The following is a 17,212-nucleotide window of genomic DNA, read 5'->3' on the forward strand; positions in this document are numbered from 1 at the left end:
GTGAGTATGGGAGGGGGGCAGCCTGGTCGCCCAAGGGCCGGAGCCCACTCAGTCTCCCAATCTGTGCACTGGGCTGTGTGTGTGTCCCTCCCCAGCAGGAGGGTGAGCAAATTAAAGGGCTCTGGCTGGAGGAGATCTGAGCGGGGGAGGCCCTGTGCTTCTGTTTGTCAAGACTTTGCCATACCATCCAAGCTCCAGTCCAGCTCTGTGGGAACAGCCTGTAATAAAAATAGAAATTACTGCTAATCAGGAAAATCCTCCCAGCCCAGCCATGCTCTTAAGCTACAAAACACCTCTGTTTTCTGGAGTTAACTCTCTTTGCCCCTACCCTTCAGCGTTTGCAGTCTCTATTCTATAGGCAGGGAAACTGAGGACCAGAGAGGGGAAGTGACTAGCCTAGGGCCACTGCGAGGGGCAGGGATGAAGCCAGGGTAGGTTCATTGCCAGATTTGTTCTCATGGGAGGTTGCAGAGAAGTCACTGAGGGCTTCCTGGAGGAGGTGGCAAGGAAACCTAAAGGAAAGGAGACTCAGATCAGCAGAGACAAAAAGGTGAGGACAGTTCTGGCAGAGGGAAGCATGTGGAGCTTGGAGGTGGGGAAATTTCAGGCACATTCATTATTCTCAAACATGCATTGAGAACCTACTGTGTGCCATGTCCTGTGCAGGACGCTGGGGACACAGAGTGAACAAGCCAGACTGGGCCCCTCTCTTGTGGGGAACCCAGGTTGGTGGGGAAGCAGCTACATGTAATCATCCCAAGGGGCCAGGACTGTGGTGGGGGATGCACAGGCAGCAGTGGGAGCTCCAAGAAGGTGCCTGACCCAGCTTGGGGTGGCAGGGGGAGTCTGGGCAGGCTTCTTAGAGGAGGAGGGAACACCGAGCTAGGACCAGGAAAGTGAGGAGGCCATGGCCAGATAAAGAGATGGTGGAAAGGCATTCCAGGTAGAGGAACAGCATGTGCAAAGGCCCTGAGGCAAAGATGAGCCTGGCCTGATGGACAGATTGATCTCAGGGTAGAGAAATCTTGGGGCTCAGGAGAAGTAATACCAGTGGGGCAGGGCTTGCGCTGTCTTCTGAGGGCAATGGGGAGCCACAGAGGGTGAGTGAGGAGTGGAGGGTCTGGAGGGGAGGCTGGGTAGGAGCAGCCAATCCCAGCCTGGGCACTTCCAGTGAAGTGCCACAGGCCCACGCCCTGATGCCTGTGGCAGGGCCATGAGCTCACCTCCTGTTTTCCTTGGCATCCGGCACACCTGGGGGCCACTCCTGGCTGGTGCTGGAATTCTTGGGAAAACCACGGCTCCAGCAAGGGCTGTGGGCTTGCGTGTGCCTCATGCAGCTGGGACAAGGGCACATGGAAGCCAGGCCCCCACCACAGGCTTGGCATGGGGCTGTGGCTTGGACACACGTGGCCTTGTTCACGGCCCGGCCATGAGGAGATGCAGGGAAGGACATTCTAGGCAGAGGGAATGGCAAAGGCAGAGGCCCTTAAGATGCCCCAGTCTGCAGGTTAGACAACAGAGGCCTGGAGACATGGGCAATCTGGGTTCATGCTCCTGCCTCCTGGATCCCATCGGCCCTGAAATTCCCCTTCCAGGCAGCAGCCCCCTCCTCCCATGCACACCTCGGCAGCCTCACATTACACAACAACTCACTCTGGGTGTCCTTCTGGCCTTTGTACATGCTGTCCCCCACCATCCTGAACACCTTCCTCCATCCTCCAAGGTCTGGCTCTGGTGCCCCCTCCTTCAGGAATACCTCCCTGCTCTTCTTGGGCAGGGCTTAGGGGCTGGTGCCTGTGTGACATTCTTCTAGAATGCCTGACAGAATATTTCTGGGAGAGAAATTTGGGATGGCCTCACCTGGGGGACTGGAAATGTCTGTTTTGTTCCGTTCCTCCTACCCTGGGGGCCACTGGGCCTGCAAAGAGCACCTGCCATGATTAGTGTAACATTGTTATTATTCCTTATAATTAATGTAATGTAATTACTATTAATAATAGTAACCCCTGCTACCACTGTACTTTAGGACAGACTCAGGAGCCACATGGCCTGGATTCGAATGTCAGCTGGGCATAGCCTTGCTGTGTGACCTAAGGCAAGTTGCTTGACTTCTCTGTGCCTTGGTTTCCTCACCTAGAAAGTGGGAATGATCACTCTTGAGAGGATTGAATGAGCTAACCCATGCCCCGTGTCTGCCTCCTGTGTTAGCCTCATTATATAATCTGTAATTTATACACTATGTCACTTATACCTCAGATCGTTCTTATTCACATTTCCCTCAGAGAGGGCATGAGACAGCTCAAGGTCATACAGCCAGGATTAAAACAGGAGAAGGCAGGACCCCTAAGGCCTTCATACCACCCACTCTCTGCCCTTGGCCACAGATTCCAGATGAGAAATGCTAGCCCAGGCCCCTCATTAGCTGTGAAAACTCTGCTACCCAGGACCTCCTGGCCTGAGCCCTTGGCTGGAGCCCCAAACATCCCCCCTTCCCATGATGCTGGACCCAGTGGTTCCAGGAACCTGGCCAGGCTGAGGCAGAGGGGCTGATGCCTGTGTGATGGGGCCCCTGAGCCCTTCCTGGCAGAGTCCTGCTGGGCCAGGAGACATGTGGGCGCCCCCAGCTCCCCCAGCCGCCTCTCCTTGTGAATCCAGAGAGAAAGTATGTCGGGAAGGCAGCCGCCCTGCCCTGGGCGGGCCCCACCACAGGCCCAGGGTCTGGGGAATTCATTAGAGCAGCAAGGGAGGCCGCTTAGCCACTGCTGCATCCGCAGCTGAGGAGCCTGACCCAGCCTGCCTTGAATGGCCCGACTGGACCCATCTCTCCAGAAGGACCAAGTGGTGGGAAGAGGGGCAGGGGGACAGATAGGGTGCCATCTGGGCACTGGAGTCTGGCAGACCCACCCTGACTTGCTCTGTGAATTTCAGCAAGCCCTGCCTCCCCTCCCACCCTCCATTTACCCCGAATCTATTGTCATTCGGTCGCAGGCTCTTCAAAAGGTATGATAAAGAAAGAAGAAAATAACAATAAATATAGTGACTACAATTTTATTGAGCAAGTGCCCAATGCTTGAAACCTTGCCACATCACTCTTGTGGGTTTTCCGTTTTTGCCCACTCTCCCCGCAGCCTCAGGAGGCAGGAACTCATCATCATGGGAGGCAGCAGGACACCACCATGAAGGTCTTGGTCTCTGGCACCAGGACCCTGAGTTTCATATCCCAGCTCTGCTGTGCAACGTGAGACAAGTTGCTTAACATCACTGTGCCTTGCAGCGGTGTGTGTGTGTGTGTGTGTGTGTGTGTGTGTTTCTCTTCTTTTCTTTGGACAGGGTGGGGGAGGACACCTTCAAAAGTTTATTATAATGTAAATTTTTACATCTCCAGTTTAGAGAATGGACTATGGAGTTGCCTTAGGGGAGAAAGGACTTCACTAGGAAGCGACTGGAATTTAACAATGTGGCATTCTATGGGCACTGAGTTCTGAGAATGATTACACACCACCATTATCTTCATAATTTTCCAGGGATAACTGTGGCAGGGCAAATGACTGCCCTGCTCTTTTCTCCTTTCCTCTCGCATTTAGTGAGAGTCTTGTAGGTAACAACAAAACAAACCTGTGTCTGTGTTACACGGAGAGAGACTGCCTGCGGTCTCACTACAGTGGTTTCCTTCTCTCCCTCAGTCTGTCTGTCTGTCTGTCAGTCTGCCTCTCTGTCTAATGAAGTGAAAATTGGAAATTCTTAAAGTCTTTTTGCACTATACCAGCAGCACTAAAAACCCAGGTGAAATGGGGACAATGAGAGCCCCAACTTCTTAGGCTCATCATGAGACCCAAATACATTAGTCCATGAAAAGCGCATTCAGCACTTTTTGATGCTGGTGGTTGCCAATGTCCCCCACTCTACAGATGGGCAAACTGAGGCTCAGTGTGGCAGCCTGGTCGTGCCTCCTCTATTTGGGCACTGGATGCTCAGAGAGGGAAGGCACACAGCCTTGCCACGGGGAGAAGGCCCCCGACTCAGGTTTCTGTGGGTGGGTAGGCAGGAGAGATCACAGGAACCAGAGCCCTGCCCCAATTCCTCCTCCCCCCTTCTCCAGCCCCCACCTCAGCTCATTAACAGGAGGCCCTTGTTCTAGCCAGTGACGGGAGGGTGGCCGAGGGTGAGGGCGGGGTGTGTTTACCCACTGGCCGCCTGGCAGGCAGAGGCCCAGGCTCCAATGGGCCAGTGGGGGAGGGAGGCTACCAGGCAGGGGAGAGCCCCAGCCCGCAAATGGGAGGACTGCATACAATATGTGCCAAATAAATGCTTAGCAATCAATAGGATAAAACTAAATAACTCCATCCACTGCACAAGCATTGACCCTTTGCTGCACAGCGGATGGGAAGGAGGTGGTCTCGGCCTCTCAGCCCTGTGGTAGGTAGCCTCGAAGGTGGACAAGTGCACACAAGCTGCATGGAAGTAGGGGCTGGCTGGGCTGTGGAAACAGAGCCCAGGGGTCAGGGAGGCCACTCTGCAGTGGGATGTTAGTATCGAGACCTGAACAAGTGAACGGGTTCCAGCTGATGAGGGGTGTCCCAGGCAGAGGGCACAGCAAGGGTGAAGGCCTGCGGGGAGGATGTGCCTGATGTATGGGAGGTTAAGCAGGGAGGCAGGTGTGGCTGGAGCAGAGAGTTGAGGGTGTGATGGAAGGGGAGAGGGCTGGACGGGACAGAGCCATGAGCCATTTTGGGCTTCACGGGCCTCTCCAGCCCCATCTCTTTCTGCCCTCCGGGCCCTTCGTTGGGCTGTGACTCTCCCTGGTCCACCTTCCCCTTTAACATCGCTCACTCCTCTTTGTCCCAGCTGGGTTAGTAGCATCCTCTGGCCTCCAAAGTGCCCTGAGTATCATCTGTCACAGCTCTGACCACACTGAATGGGCACAGTGGATTACATGGCTATGGGGCTGCATCCTTCATCACACTGAGGCCCACCATATCTCCAGCATCATACACATGTTAGAATAAATGAATGATGGATGGCTGGCTGAGTAGATGGATGGATGGGTGGACTGATGGACAGATAGATGAGTGAGTGGGTAGGTGGGTGGGTGGATGGGTAAACGGGTGAGTGGATGGACGGACTCACAGAAAGGAAGGCAGACGGATGGATGGACAAATGAATGGATGGTTGGATAGATGATAGCTGGCTGGCTGGATCAGGGGATGGATGGATGGATGGAGGGAGGGAGGGATGAATAGATGGGATGGCTAAATGAGTGGACTGATATACAGGCAGATGGGTGGGGAGGTGGACGGTTGGGTTGGTGGATAGGTGGCTGGATGGGTGGATGGGTGGATGACAGGTGGATGGATGTATCATAGACAGATGGTAGGATGGATGGATGAATGAATGGATGCCCCCTTGGGGCCTCTCTAGCTATGTGACAAGCCCATTCAAAGGTCATTGTGAGAAGTCAGTCAGACAGTGAAGGTGAAGCACATAGCAGGTGCCTCTGTCCAGTCTCTGTCTCCCTTACCTTACATGAGACCAAGGAAAGTGAACTGGCCTGGCTCACTCTAGCCACACTGGCTGCCTCTCCCTGTACCTCCTACTCTCAGGCTCCTCCCCACCCTAGGACATTTGCACAGGCTGTGCCCTCCACCTGGAGCACTCTTCCTTCGGTTCTTTACCTGGCTGACCACTATTTACCCTAACTTAAAGTTTACTCCCTCAGGCCGGACCAGGCTGGCTGGCCTGTGTGTCCCTATTCTCACCCCACAGAAGGAGACTGACTACAGCAGCTGTTGGGACAGTCTGCGAGAGAGCTATGGGATGATGACAGCCACATGGAACCCTCTGGCAAAGGGGTGATGCCACTGTTGCTGCTGGCCCACATAGTGCTGGTGGAGGGGGGGGTCATTGCAACACCCACCCCATGAGTTTTCTTGACTCTGTTTCCCACTGGGTTAGATGATTTACCCATTTCTAAAGCCACAAGTGGGGCTTCCCTAGTGGCACAGTGGTTAAGAATCCGCCTGCCAATCTAAGGGACACAGGTTCGAGCCCTGGCCTGGGAAGATCCCACATGCTGCGGAGCAACTAAGCCCGTGCGCCACAACTACTGAGCCTGTGCTCTAGAGCCCGTGAGCCGCAACTACTGAGCCCTCGTGCTGCAACTACTGAAGCCTGCGCACCTAGAGCCCGTGCTCGGCAACAAGAGAAGCCACTGCAATGAGAAGCCCGTGCACCACAACTGAGAGTAGCCCCCGCTCACCGCAACTAGAGAAAGCCCGCGCGCAGCAATGACGACGCAACACGGCCAAAAATAAAAACGAACAAATAAATAAATTTATTTTAAAAAAGTAAATTCAGGAAGTTCCAATGAATCCAAGAGTCACAAGACCACAGAACAAGGAGCCACAGAACTAAGGAATGACAGAGTCATAGCATTATGTGCTCATGGAGACATGGGACCAAAACATGCTAAAGCCACGGCACTGTGGGATCCTAGGGCCATGGGATCACGGTGCTAAAAACCACAGACGCAGGTGATATGGCCACCAGTCAAGAGAAGCACAGAACCGCGGGATGGTGGAAGCCGCAGGAGCCCAGGGAGCCTGAGACACAACACTGCTGAGCCCCACGTATGAGGTGCCACAGGCTGGAGCCTCAGAGGTGATGCCGCCAGAGTCACCCTCTCTGATCCACCCTCACCTGTTGGCACCTGTCCAGGGAGTCTCCCAGAGGCCACGGGAGCTCTGAGGTGCTCTCTCCCTGCTCCCTGGGGCAGCCACAGGAGAGAAGGACCACGCCATCGCCAATGCCTGGGGCCAGCCAGCCGCCAAACACTCAGTGAATCCCTGTGGCCAGGGCCAAGCGAGGCTGTCCAGGTGCCAGGAAACAGTGCCAGCCTCCGGCCAGGCGCGCCGGGACGCCGAGTGCTCAGCAGCAAGTGGAAAAAGCATCAACGAGTTCCTTCTGCATCCATATCCTCTTAAAAGCCAACAGCAACACAGCATGGAGGGGAGGCTGTATCCTGGCTGCGTTGCCTCCGGATGGCAGTCAACTGGTAAGCTGCCCCCCCAGCACTGGCCTCTGCCCGACACCAGGAGTCATAGCCCAGCTCGGATTCCACCAGACACATCCGTGTATTAATGAGCTCTCCCAGGACAGCAACTGTTCACCCAGCAGACCCGGCACCTGACGCCCAGAGTAACCAGTCTGTTTTGGAGAGGGGAAACCGAGGCCCAGAGGTGAAGACCACTGGCCCGGGATCACAGAGGGCCAGAGCTGAGACTCGAACTCAGGGCTGTTGGATGCTAAGAGTGAGCTTGTCACCACCCAGCTGAGCCTCCTCTTGGGAGCCCTAACCCCCCTCCTCCTGGGGCCCCAGCCATTTGCTTCTAGATGTGACACAGCGTCGAAGGCAGGAGCATGGGCCTCGGCAATTTCTTCCCTTTGCTGAACTCAGAACACCTTGTTCACAGAGCTGCCATGGGGATGAAACATGATCATACATGATCAAACATGAGTGCACACTGGGACCTCGTATTGCTGGCATGGAGGAACTTTCCCTTCCTCCCATTTTATAGATGGGAAAGCAGAGGGTCAGGGAGGGGATTCCAGCCTCCTGAGGCCCCCGGCACCTTCAGTGAGGGCTGTTCTCATCATGATGGGGACGAAGCAGCTGATTTTCTGAAATACCAGGTTACAGGGAGGGAAAGCCCATCCCTTGCTGCCTTACCTTAGCATCAGGGTTACCTTCAGCTACGGCTGGATCCAGAACCCCAAATGATGCTTTCAGGATCTGTGTCTCTCTGTCAGCTGTCTTCTCCCTTTTCTAAAAAAAAAAAAAAAAAATTGTGATAAAATACACACTACATAAAATTTATAATTTCAACAATTTTAAAATGTACAATTCAGTAGTTTTTAGTACATTTGTGAGGTCATGCCATCATCACCTCTATCTAGTTCGAAAACATTTTCATCTTCTCCCAAAAGGAAACCCCGTTCCCCTTATCAGTCACTCCCGTTCCCCCTTCCCTCAGCCCCTGGTAACCACTCATCTGCTTTCTGTCTCTATGGATTTGCCTGTTCTAGACATTTCATGTAAATGGAATCATACACCATGTGTCCTTTTGTGTCTGGCTTCTCTCACTCAGTATGTCTGCAGGGTTCATCATTTTGTTTATCCGTTCACCAGTTGATGGACATTTGGGTTGTTTCCACCTTTTAACTATTGTGAATAAAGAACCCTAGGAACATGTGTGTGCAGGTTTTTGTTTGAACACCTGTTTTCAATTGGGTGTATACCTAGAGTGAAATTGCTGGATCTTGTGATCATAGGATGATGAACTATGTTTCACTTTGAGAGGAACAACCACCACATTGTTTTTCACAGCGGCTGCAACATTTGACACTCCCACCAGCAATGCACAAGGGTTTCAGTTTCTCCGCATCCTTGCCAATGCCGGTTTTTAGATTTATTTTTTTATTATGGCCATCCTAGTGGGTGTGAGGTGATGTCTCTTTGTGGTTCTGATTTGCATCTCCCTGATCAGCCCTCTTCCTGCTTCTTGGAGTGGCAAAGATGGGCCAGGCTTAAATTTCTCCAGCCCCATGGTCCAGCGGAAGCAGAGTACCTTTCTCCCTGCCGGGCCCAGTAGAGATCTCAGGGCTGAGGCTCGCTGGCCCGGCTCAGGTTCCACGCCTTTCCCGGAACCAGTCACTGTGGTCTGTAGATGGAAGGTTTTGATTGGACAGGCCAGGGGCTTAAGTCATCCTGTCGAGGTGGGGAAGGGGGTAAGCCCCCAGCTGGATGCCACCAGATGCAAAGGATGGAGACTGGATCTGCCACCTGCCTCCTGCCTTAGTGAGCATTCTGGATTACAGGTTGTCGGACATCACCTGCTTTAATGGAGGTGACCCTGGCAGTATGCCAAGCCTCCATCATCTGCTTCCATCTCCAAACGCTACATTCAAGGCCCCTCTTGTTACCTTCTGCCTGCAGGAATGGTGGTGGTCCCAGCTCTGGCCCAGGCTTTCCCTGGAAGGCTGCCGCTGGAGGAAGCTCCAGGCCCAGCCAAGGTCCTTCCTTAGTCTGCTGGCCTCTTGACCTCCCCTGGGTACCAGGCAACCTTGAACATCACAAGGAAACAGGCTTTGCCCGGGACGGCTGCCGTCACCAATGTGTTATTTCCAAATGGCTGGCAGGTGGCAAGAGGGGCCCATACTCACTAGTTTCTCACCCCATCACTCATTTCAAGGCTGCTCAACTGACATTCATCTCCCTTGCTCCCCAGCCCCGCTTCAAGCCCCAGAGGGTTGAAAAGGGGGAAATGCACAATCACAGGGAATCATCAAGATCAGAGCTGTGACTATGATCCAGAGCTGGAAGGGAGGGAGGGAGCAAACAGAAGCCCAGAGAGGGCAAGACATTTGCTCAGGCCACACAGTACATGAGAGGCAGATCTGATTTCAGTCTTTACCTTTTGTTTTCTTTCTTAAAAATTACGTTTTATTGTGGTAAAAACTCATAACATAAAACTTTCCATCTTAATCAGTGCACAGTTTGGTGGCCTGAAGTGTGTCCAGGTTGTTGGGCAACCATCCCCACCATCTATCTCCAGAATACTTTCAGATCGAAAAACTGAAACTCTGTCCCCATTAAGCAACACCCCAGCTCTCTCCCCGCCCCTGCTACCTGTCCCCACTTCTTAAGCCACACTTGAACCACTTTCTCCTAGTGACTGGGATCAGAAGACCTGAAAGTGATTCAACCCAGTTCCCACCCCACCTGATTTTAAACAGCTGACTTGTGCCCCTGATCTAGAAGATTTGGGACCGCTGGGATCTTGTCCATGGGGCCCCAAGCTGGGTCATGAATGGTCCGAAATGAGGAAGTTGTCATGGGGATAATGCTGACTCCCTGAGGTGGGGCTGTTTTTCTCCCCATTGCAGAGATGGAAAACTGAGGCCCAGGAATGTGACAGCTGTTGTCTAGCGAACCCCACACCCTGTCCCGCTGGACTGGGAGGCCCTCAGGGCAGGGCTGGCCATGGCTTGTCTGAGGGGTTGGTCTCCAGTTCGTGGCCCTCGGCTGAGCACACAGCTGGTCCTTCAGGAGACCTTGAATGTGGATGCGAGTCCAGAGCAATGCCCCCTTTTCCAGGTGGAAAACGGAGTCAACTTTCATGTCTAGAGAAATGCTGGGAGCCAGTCTTTTGCCCTCCTGACCCCTGCCCTTGCTCCTAAACAGATCCCTGGGCGGGTCTCAGATCTGTGGGTTGGCGGGGGGCCCGGGGCCTGTTTTTCCACCCGGAGCTTGGGTTGACACCGGGAAGGGTGAGGCCTCGGGGCTGGGATTATTTTTTTTAACTTTGCAGTTGCAGCCAGAGACACAAAGCTGAAACCGTCCTGCCCCCCCACACCTGGCCGGGCTATGGCCAGAGAGGCCACACGGAGGCTTGACCCACTGGACGCCTGGATGCTGGGCCTCCCCAGACCACACGGTCTCGGGGCTGCATCCAACTCCACATCTGGATTTCTCCACTTGGTCCCAGTTTCCAGCTGGAAAAAAAGGACCCGGATGGGGAAAACTTGGGCCCTGTCTACTTACACAAAGCTTGGGGTTTTAGGGCTCGGGCCATGCCCCTGCCTGCCTCTCCCTGGTGGACCTGGTCCAGGCTTGGACGTCAAAGGCCACTCTTCGCCCACAAGGTCCACAGTTCCACCTGGAGCTTGACCAGCCTGGCCCAGGAATGTGGTTCCAACCAGACACCTTGACCGCACGGCCAAGGCACAGCCGTTGGTACCCTGACGTCATCTCTCTGAGGCTTTCTGTCTCAGGCAATGGTCCCACCATCCATTCTGTGCTGGGCCTGAGACCTGGGCAGCATCTGAAGCTCCTCCCTCCCCCCGCCCCCCGCTATGTTCAGTTTGTCAGCAGCTCTTGTCCCCTCGGCCTCCAAAACATACAAATCCAAACACTTTGCCCCTCCCAGCAGCACAGCCTTGGTTTCCACCCCACTGACTCCTGCCTGGACACTGCCCCATTCCCCAGGGTAGCCACAGGGGATGTCTCAATTCATAAATCAGATCATGTTCCTCTCTGGCTCACACACCCTCCATGGCTCCCTATTACTCTCAGAATAAATTCCACCAACTCTCTGTGGCCTGCAAGGCCCCACACAATCTGACTTCCTCCCATCCCTCCTACCCGTCTCCTCCTTCCCTCACTCTGCTCCAGTCACACTGGCTTCCTCACTGTTCTGCCAACAGCCACGTCCTTTCCCATCTCAGGGCCTTTGCACAAGCCATCCTTTCTGTCTGAAATTCTCATTCTCCATATTTACACGGTACTTTCCTGTCCTTCAGATCTCAGCTTAAATATCACCAACCTCAGGAGGCCTCCCCAACCCTTGAACAAAAATACCTTCACTCAACTTTCTTCCAAACACTCTTCCCTCTTTGAAATTATCTTCTTTGTGTGTATGTTCATACAAATACAAACTGTGTTTTACCCCCAGCATGTACCATCATGCCAGCCCATAGTAAGTGGGGTCCTGTCTTCTAGAGGACAAAGGCACATAAGAGCCCCAATGACAAGGTTTGAGAAACATCTACCCCTCTGAGTCCCCCTGACCTCCCCCAGCAATGCCCCAGGATTTATAATCCAGAACTTCACCCTCAATACATGCCAGTGTGGGCAAAGGCCGGAGGGGACAAGAACAAGGCAGTGTTCCTGGACCTGGCTGTGGTGGGGCCCGGCTCACATGGGGGCAGGGGACACAGGCCAGACAATGAGATCTGGATTCCATCCTGGGACAATAGGGAGCCATGGGAGGTGTGTGGACCCCATTGCCCTGTGCCGGGCACCGGGAGGTTCCTTCCTCAGACGTCAGCACACTGTGGGTAGCTCATGTTTGCTGGCTACATCTCGAAGCAGCTTTATATGAATTCCTGTGGAGAACTGTCTCCGACTGGTGAGGCCACGCACCACCTCCACCACCACAGGACTCAGGGAGGTCTGTCGGTCTGCAGGAGCCTCCCAGACCCAGCTAACGTGCTGACAGCCACCTGGCCCTGCCTGGGCCCCTCAGCCTCCCCCAATAACAGCAAGGTCCCCCCAAGGCCCTAGGCCTGGCTACCCCTTCCAGGCCCTTCGTGGATGCCAAAGACCTCTCTCCTTATTCCCCTGGAATTTTCCTCACAGGCCCTGCCAACGCCTCCAGGAATATATTAAAAGAAAATGTTTCCAGTCCGAGCAGGGCTGTTTTATGGTTCTCGGGGCTGGGAGTCTGACCGCAGAGTGGAAAGGCCTCGTCACGACGCTGTTCCTTCTGCAGAGCGTCTTCAACCCTGCTTGCCTCCTGGGCCCTCCTTAGAGGCCTGGGTTCTGCAGGGATTTCCTAGCCAAGCAAAGTCCCCCTCGCCCCCTTCCCCCAGACTGGGGAGAAATTCTCCAGCAAAATAGAGGCTCAGGATAAAGCTTGGAGCTAATGCATTTTCCAACATTTATTCATTCAACAAACGCCTGCTGTGCTCCTACTGTGTGGTCTCCTTCGGGTGCTGGGGACACAGCAGGAACAAGTGGGACCTGTCCTGCCCTAGAGTGGGGACCAGAATCAGGTGGGAAGGGGCACTAGAGTACCCCCAGGTCACAGGTCTATAAAGGGGGACAGGGAAGGTGGCAGCTTGCCCGAGACGGTGCAGGGAATAAGCAAAGGGGCAGAGACCAACATAGGCAGAGCAGTTCCAAAGACGCCTTTCTTTTGTCTAATTGAGGTGAAATTCCCCAAATGTAGAAATCACCATTTTAAAGTGAACAATTCAGTGGAATTTAGTACATTCACAATGTTATGCAACCGTCACCTTTGTCTCATTCCAGAGCTTTTTCATCATCCCAGAAAGAAAGCTTTATCCATTGACAGTCACTCCCACCCCACTCTCCAGCCCCTGGAAACAACTGATCTGCTTTCTGCCTCTGTGAATTTGCCTGTTTGGACATTTCACGTAAATAGGGTCATACAATCTGTGGCCTTTGTCTCTGGCATCTTTCACTTAGTGTAATGGTTTCTAAGTTCATCCACGATGTAGGGTGTGTCAGAGCTTCATCCCCTTTTATAGTTGTGTAATATTCCACTGTACAGTTGTATCATGTTTTGTTAGTGGACATTTGGGTTGTTTCCACTTTTGGCAACTGTGACTAGTGTTGCTCTGGTCCTGGACTTTTGTTTGTAGGGAGTTTTAAATTTTTTATATTTAAAAATATTTTATTCATTTATTTATTTTTGGCTGAGTTGGGTCTTAGTTGCGGCACACAGGATCTCTTTTTTGCAGTGTGCGGGCTTTTCTCTAGTTGTGGCACATGCAGGCTTAGTTGCCCCGTGGCATGTGGAATCTTAGTTCCCCAACCAGGGATGCAACCTGCGTCCCCTGCATTGGAAGATGGATTCTTAACCACTGGACCACGAGGGAAGTCCCTGTAGGGAGTTTTTCAAATTACAGATTCTATTTCACTGCTAGTGATCAGTCTGTTCAAATTATCTATTGCTTCTTGATTCAGTTTTGATGGCCTGTATGTTTCTAGAAACTTGTCCATTTCTTCTAGGTTGTTGAATTTGTTGGCATAGTATTCTCTTATTTTTTTTGTATTTCTGTGGTATCGGTTGTTATTTCTCCTTTTTCATTTCATATTTTGTTTATTTGGGGCCTCTCTCTTTTCTTCTTGGTGATCCTGGCCAGAGGTTTGTCAATTTTGTTTACCCTTTCAAAGAACTAGCTCTTGGTTTTATCGATTTTCTTCTATTTTTTAATTTCTATTTTATTTATTTCCTCTTTGATCTTCATTATTTCCTTCTGTCTGCTGACTTTAGGTTTTGTTTGTTCTTCTTTTTCTAATTGTTTTAGGTGGTAGGTTAGTTTGTTTATTTCAGATTTTTCTTGTTTTTTGCGGAAGGCCTATTCACTATGAACTTTGCTATAAGAACTGCTTTTGCTTCATCCCGTGGATTTTGTATGGTTGTGATTTCATTGTCATTTGTCTCCAGGTATTTTTAATTTCATTGTTGACCCATTGGGTTTTTTTTTAAATGTCCCTTAGACATTTTTCTTAAATTAATTAAGTACTTAATTTTATTTTTGGCTTCATTGGGTCTTCGTTGCTGCACGTGGGCTTTCTCTAGTTGCAGCAAGTGGGGGCTACTCTTCATTGCGGTGCACGGGCTTCTCCTTGGCGGAGCACGGGCTCTAAACGCACGGGCTTCAGTAGTTGTGGCTCGTGGGCTCTAGAGCACAGGCTCAGTAGTTGTGGTGCACGGGCTTAGTTGTTCTGTGGCATGTGGGATCTTCCCGGACCAGGGCTCGAACCCGTGTCCCCTGCATTGGCAGGTGGATTCTTAACCACTGTCCCACCAGGGAAGTCCCAACCCATTGGTTTTTTAGTAGCATGTTGTTTAGTCTCCATGCTAGTGCTGCTCTGAACATGCGTGTACAAGTTTTGGTTTGAACAGCTGTTTCCAGTTCTCTTGGGTCTACACCTGTGAGTGAAATTGCTGGATCATTGCTGAAATTGCTGGAAATTCCATGTGGAATTGTTTGAGAAACCTCAAACCAGTTTTCCGCAGCAAAGCCAGGTTCAGTGTGCTGAGTTTGGTATACCAGGAACACAAGGACCCTTCTTTGGACAGTCCAGACCCTAGAAGCCACCGTGACCCACGCAGAGCCAGTTGCCCAGGAAATCGGCTGACATGCCCCAGGCCGGCGTGCCTGGGATGTGTCCGCATTAATTCCCTCCACATCTCAGCAAACATTCTGCTGAAACTCCATTGGCACTGGGAGCTCTCAGGCCTGGGTGATTGCCATCCCGTCCTACTGACTGGAGTCTACATCCCAGCTCCAGAAGGCTGGGGGGAAAGCCGGATCCACGATCAGCCTGGGGCCTGCAGTCAGCCCATCCTAAGGCCGAGAGCGAGCCCTTGGTTCACCTCCCACCTGGACAACTCGCTGGGAGGGCACCGGCTACTCGGGTCTTGCTCCAGCAGGGCAGGCACGAACCTCTGGTTTAATAATTCCCATCTTCCTCCGCGAAGTACTCCCATTGTTTATTATAAATATGTTCAAACATACCCCCAAATTGAAAGAATCATACATTACGCCTGCCATGGACCCATTTCTCAGACTCTAAATTATCAAGTGTTGGCCTCACTGGCTTCCGTGACCCTCTTCACTATTTTTAGATAGCTTTCTTGAGATAGAGTTCACACAGCATGCAATGCCCCCCTTTTTTTTATTGAAGTATAGTTGGTTTACAATGTTGTGCTAATTTCTGCTGTACAGCAAAGTGATTCAGTTATACATATATATATATATACACACACACACACACACAGTATTCTTTTAATATATTCTTTTCTATTACGGTTTATCACAGGATATTGAATATAGTTCCCTGTGCTATACAGTGGGACCTTGTTGTCTGTTCATTGTATATACAATAGTTTGCATCTGCTAACTCCAAACTCCCAATCCACCCCTCCCCCACACCCTCTCCCTTGGCAACCACAAGTCTGTTCTCTAGGTCTGTGAGTCCATTTCTGTTTCATAAATAAGTTCATTTGTGTCGTATTTTAGATTCCACGTATAAGTGATATCATATGATATTTGTCTTTCTCTGTCTGACTTACTTCACTTAGTATGATAATCTCTAGGTCCATCCATGTTGCTGCAAATGGCATTATTTCATTCTTTTTCATGGCTGAGTAGTATTCCATTGTATATGTGTACCACATCTTCTTTATCCATTCATCTGTCTATGGACATTACATTGCTTCCATGTGTTGGCTACTGTGAATAGTGCTGCAATGAACATTGGGGTGCATGTATCTTTTTGAATTAGAGTTTTTTCTGGATATATGTCCAGGAGTGGGATTGCAGGATCATATGGAAACTCTATTTTTAGCTTTTTGAGGAAACTCCATACTGTTTTCCATAATGGCTGCACCACTCACCTTTCCACCTGCAGAAACTCCATACTGTTTTCCATAATGGCTGCACCACTCACCTTTCCACCTCTCCAGCATTTGTTATTTGTAAACATTTTTTTTAAGATGTTAGGGGTAGGAGTTTATTAATTTTATTTTTATTTATTTTTGCTGTGTTGGGTTTTCGTTTCTATGCGAGGGCTATCTCTAGTTGTGGCAAGCGGGGGCCACTCTTCATCGCGGTGCGCGAGCCTCTCACTATCGCAGCCTCTCTTGTTGCGGGGCACAGGGTCCAGACGCGCAGGCTCAGTAGTTGTGGCTCACGGGCCTAGTCGCTCTGCGGCACGTGGGATCCTCCCAGACCAGGGCGCGAACCCGTGTCCCCTGCATTAGCAGGCAGATTCTCAACCACTGCGCCACCAGGGAAGCCCTGTAAACATTTTTAATGATGGCCATTCTGACCAGCGTGAGGTGGTAGCTCATTGTAGCTTTGGTTTTTTTTTTTTGCAGTACGCGGGCCTCTCACTGCTGTGGCCTCTCCCATTGAGGAGCACAAGCTCCGAACGCACAGGCTCAGTGGCCATGGCTCACGGGCCCAGCTGCTCCACGGCATGTGGGATCTTCCCGGACCGGGGCACGAACCCGTGTCCCCTGCATCGGCAGGCGGACTCTCAACCACTGCGCCACCAGTGAAGCCCCTCACTGTAGTTCTGATTTAATGCACCCTTTAAAAACAATAATTTTTTATTTATTTATTTTTGGCTGTGTTGGGTCTTCGTTGCTACTTGCAGGCTTTCTCCAGTTGTGGCAAGCAGGGGCTACTCTTGGTTGCTGTGCGTGGGCTTCTCATTGCGGTGGCTTCTCTTGTTGCGGAGCCAGGCTCTAGGTGCACAGACTTCAGTAGTTGTGGTGCGCTGGCTTAGTTGCTCCACAGCATGTGGGATCTTCCCAGACCATAGCTTGAACCCGTGTCCCCTGTATTGGCAGGCAGATTCTTAACCACTGCGCCACCAAGGAAGCCCCTAATGCACCCTTTTTAAAGTGCACAATTCAGTGGTTTTTAGTATATTCACAGTGTCATGCAGCCACCACCTCTATTTAATCCCAGAACATTCCCATCACCCCCAGAGGAAACCCAGTCCCCATGAGCAGTCACTCCCATTCTCCTCTCCCAGCCCCTGGCAGCCACTAATCTGCTTTCTGTCTTTATGGATTTGTCTGTGGTGGACATTTCATATAAATGGAGC

Source organism: Mesoplodon densirostris, chromosome 3 (genome assembly GCF_025265405.1).
Source record: "Mesoplodon densirostris isolate mMesDen1 chromosome 3, mMesDen1 primary haplotype, whole genome shotgun sequence".
Lineage (NCBI taxonomy): Eukaryota > Metazoa > Chordata > Mammalia > Artiodactyla > Ziphiidae > Mesoplodon > Mesoplodon densirostris.